This window comes from Trichechus manatus, unplaced genomic scaffold (genome assembly GCF_000243295.1).
Source record: "Trichechus manatus latirostris isolate Lorelei unplaced genomic scaffold, TriManLat1.0 scaffold00002, whole genome shotgun sequence".
Classification (NCBI taxonomy): domain Eukaryota; kingdom Metazoa; phylum Chordata; class Mammalia; order Sirenia; family Trichechidae; genus Trichechus; species Trichechus manatus.
The window spans coordinates 19531530-19536314 of NW_004443938.1; the positions used below are offsets into that span (position 1 = coordinate 19531530).

Consider the following 4785-nt stretch of genomic DNA (forward strand, 5'->3'; position numbering starts at 1 on the left):
ATAAACTAAAATCAACTCTAATTCTGAAAAGATAATATCCATGCCCACTAATTTTGAATTGGATTTCCAACCTATATTGTAGTGTCCTAAACCCAAAGGAAAACAAAGGAGGTGGACACAAAGAAGAACTAGATGTTATGATTATTTTGTCTTTCTCTTCCTAACACCTACAAAGCAGTTAGTAAATCTTCCAGGGAACCAGGGGCCAAAATTCCTCGTCTCACTTTCAATTATCTCTCAGTATCATGGTCAGCTTCTCAAACAGGCTTCCAGAAAGAGGAGTTAAGCCAGAATCAGGGATGGGCACAAAGGAGGCTTCTCTTGATGCCAACAAGCTGTGCTTATCAGCACAAACCTGGCTTACATTTAGAAGTGAAAATATAAGCAGTCTTCAAGACTGGAAAGCTTCTTGTTCTAAATACTTCAGACCATAAGTGTGAAAATACTGGAATCATTTCCCCTCCTATAAAAACAAAACAAAATAATTTTTAAAAAGCAATGGCTCATACACCCAGTTAGAAGTAAGGTTTATGAATATTTAGAAAGGCTGAGGAGTAAGGAGTACCTTAGTTTAGGACTACAAAGGGCATACAGATGCCATTGCTGAAATGACAAGCACTCTTGTTGCATTTCATGATGGTAAGACCAGTAATAGTCCAAGAAGAGAAATTGCTTGTTTCAGGAAATCAGGGATTGGGCTCTGGTTTGCTTAGACAACTCTACAATGAAGAAAAGTATGGCCAGAATTACTACTTTCCAGGAAGACCTAATTATCTTTTTCACGTTCATATAAAGTGAAAAATGTTAACTGGCTACCTTCTTGGAGTACCATGAGTCTCCATAAGGTTTTTAGTGTCTCCAGTGTGGGATAAGATATTATGGATATGAAAGGAAGACGCAGTGCGAGGTGGAAAGAATCACAGGCTTTGTCAAGTCCAACTCGGCCACTTACTAGTTATGGGACCCTGGGTGAATTATTTAACCTCTGTTGCCAGCACAGTACCTGACCTTTGTGTATGTGCTATATAATATTTTTTTTAATGAATTAATTGCCCTGGGCTTCAGTTTCTCATCTGCATAATGGAAATCGTAATACTATCCCTGCATTATGTTACAGTGAAAACTGGAAAAAACATTGTTTAAGTGCCTATCATATTGCCTGAAAAACAGTGTTGGTCAACAGATAAATGGTAGTTATTACTCTTTGTTCCAATTTAATGATTCTGATGACACAACTCTGTTTGCTGAAAGTGAAGAGGACTTGAAGCACTTACTGATGAAGGTCAAAGACCACAGCCTTCAGTATGGATTACACCTCAACATCAAGAAAACAAAAATCCTTACAACTGGACCAATAAGCAACATTATGATAAATGGAAAAAAGACTGAATTTGTGAAGGATTTCATTTTACTTGGATCCACAATCAACACCCATGGAAGCAGCAGTCAAGAAATCAAGATGTATTGTATTGGGCAAATCTGCTGCAAAAGACCTCTTTAAAGTGTTGAAAAGCAAAGATGTCACCTTGAAGACTAAGGTGTGCCTGACCCAAACCATGGTGTTATAAATCACATCATATGCATGCAAAAGCTGGACAATGAATAAGGAAGTCTAAAGAAGAGTTGATGCCTTTAAATTGTGGTGTTGGCAAAGAATATTGAATATACCATGGACTGCTAAAAGAACGAACAAATCTGTACTGGAAGAAGTACAGCCAGAATGCTCCTTAGAAGCAAGGATGGTGAAACTACATCTCACATACTTTGGACAGGTTATCAGGAGGGAACAGTTCGTGGAGAAGGACATCATGCTTGGTAAAGTACAGGTTCAGCGAAAAAGAGGAAGATCCCCAACAAGATGGACTGACATAGTGGCTGCAACAATGGGCTCAGGCATAACAACGATTGTGCGGATGGCGCAGGACCGGGCAGTGTTTTGCTCTGTTGTACAGAGGGTGGCTATGAGTTGGAACCTACTCGATGGCACCTAATAACAACAAATAACATGCAAATGATAAATTTTCTTCTCACTACCTGTTATGGATTGAATTGTGTCCTCCCCCAAATACGGAAGGCCCAACCCCTGTACCTATATATACGATCCTGTTTAGAAACAGGGTTTTTCATTTGTTATGTTAATGAGGTCATGCCAAAGCAGGATGGGTCACTTCTGAGTGATGCTTAGAAAAAGAGAAGTAGACACAGACACACACACACACACACACACACACACAAGGGAAGGTAAAGGAAAGACAGAACATGCCATGTGAAGACACAAGCAAATGAATCTATAAGCCCAAGAACACGAAGGATTTCCAGCATCTACTAGAAGCTGAAAGAGACAAAGAAGGACCTCCCCAGAACAGCTAAATTTATAGGTAGCAATACATGTACAATACAGTTCTTAAACATTTTTGTTCCATTTGGCAGTCTGGTGAAGTCTGTGGGTCCCGTCTCAGATTTAAAGTTTTAAATGTATAAAACAAAATAATTTTTTTAAAACCACAAAATCAATCAATTATACTGAAATTTATTTCCACTTAAAAACCCTCAGACCTCTGTGGATCCCAGGTTTAGAATCCCTGATAGGCGAAGGATAGAAGTCCATGACTTTCCAGAAGATAAAAGGCTGCTGGCAGACTGTCTAGTTACATGGTTTCGGAAGGCTATGGGACACATTTTGACTCTGCATTTTTCTCTTGAACCTAAAACACAACAGACTAAATGAGAATTTCATGCACATCCCATTACAACAGGGAAGTCCTCTCCCCATCCTCCACCTTTCTTGGAATACTCTCATGAAATTGTCCAAGAGCAAAAAGAGTATTATTAGCTATTGGGAAAGCTTTGTACACATGGTACGAAGGGATCTGTATGGAAGGTTGTAATACAGAGCTAGTAAAACAACTGCTATTTAAGAGCATGTAAATGAGCTGGTCTTAATGACTCACTGAGATTCACTTCATAAGCTATTAAGGGAAATAGTAAATATCCTTTACCTAACTAAAGAATGTTTGTGAAAATTCATCAGGATTGAAGATTAAAGGTACATGGCAAGGCCTAAAATGAAAAGATTACCAACTGAATAAACTATAAAATGGCCTAAAAATTTAAATACATTTCATTTACTTTTAAGAGATAGCAAAATCTGTTAATGAGAAGTTAATGGATTTCAAGATTTAAATGTTTCAAGATAGGTGAAATCTGAAAAACAAATGCTTCTCTTCTTTCAAATATCTCACACAGACTTGCCCAATGTATGAAGCTTTTGCTGATGCCTGAAGAAAAATAGCCAGCCTAGGACTGGGCCAGGAGAACAGACATCAACACAGCCATGGATCTAGACAGCACCAGTATGAGGAATGGCTGGAAAGGATGAGGTAACAGCTGCCCACCCTCCTACTGGAGGAAGTTTTAGCACTAGAAATTGATAGCAAAACGAGGTCATCAAAAAGGCATGCAGCCGTGTAAAGGGGGCCTGTCTATTGGACAGCAAGTGAGTGTGAAGAATACCTACAGGCTAACAGGATGAAACAGATCCTAAGCATACATTCATGAGGAATCATGGATCACATGAGAATTGATTGTACTTGCTTAAGGAGACCAATGACGTGGTCTCCATGTGGAGTCTGCAGAACTGTGCATGCTCAATGACACACTTTCAAGAAAAATGAAGTTGGCTGGCTGAAAAAGGCTTCTAATTGTCTCCTCTAACCTTTCCTCAGTTGTAGAAGATCCTATCCCTCCCGTATATGACTTACTGGGTCATCTCTGGTACTGGACTTTCTAGAGAGGCGGATGTAGTCTGAACCATCTCTGCTTTACCCAAAGTACCCAGCACTGAGCTTTACATGAAACTGATGTTAAAAAAAAGATGCTGAGTGAATGTTTGAGAGAAGCTAAGAAAAAAAAGAGAAAAAGAAACATTAATGCTGATTTTATTGGCAACAATAATATCCTATTGACTTATAGTCTGCTGGGCTAGGCTTACTTTTTTTGTGGCTATGTGTAAATGTTCTATTTACAAGTAAATTTTACCTAACCATTTAATACCCTCTGAAATTTGAATGCTTCAGAGAAATAATATCAGGGTTCAATGCACTATATGAGTAAATATTTTGAATTTTATTCTCCAAAATATAAAGAATAGTCTTAACTATACAGAAAATCGAAAAGCAGTACACATGAGAGCAAATAATTTTGCTAATAACAAGGCCAAGAGAGATAACTCATTTTTGTTAAATAGAATATGAAACCAATGTGTTGATGTTAAATTAAAAAACAGAGACAGCAAGCAATTTGAAAAGATGATCCAAAACAAGCAGAGGAACAAATGGATAAATGCAAACAAGTAACAAGAAGGGCTGTGTTATGGATTGAATTGTGTTCCCCAAAAATACCTGTTGCAAATCCTAACACCTTTACCTGTGGTTGAAGCCCAGTTGGCACAGTCGTTAAGAACCTGGCTGCAAAACAAAAGGCCAGCAGTTCACATCCACCAGCCACTCCTTGGAAACCCTATGGGACAGTTCTTCTCTGTCCTTAGGGTAGCTGTGAGTCGGAATCGACTTGATGGCAACAGGTTTGGTTTTCGGTTATACCTGTGGTTATAATCCTATTTGGGAATGGGTTTTGTTTGCTATGTTAATGAGACAGTATTAATGTAGGATGTGTTGAGATATAAAAGAGATTAAACAAACAGGCAGGCGATCAGAGATGGGAGAAGATGGACACCATGCCACATGAAGATCACCAAGGAGCCATGGAACGGAAGCTAAAGAGACA

General features: G+C 38.7%; 1 protein-coding gene across 1 annotated transcript in view; it reads right to left on the minus strand.

Annotated features, from left to right (window-relative positions):
* Positions 1-4785, minus strand: part of ESR1 (estrogen receptor 1) — a 569447-nt gene that overhangs the window by 110296 nt on the left and 454366 nt on the right. The gene's annotated exons all lie outside the window — the stretch shown is intronic.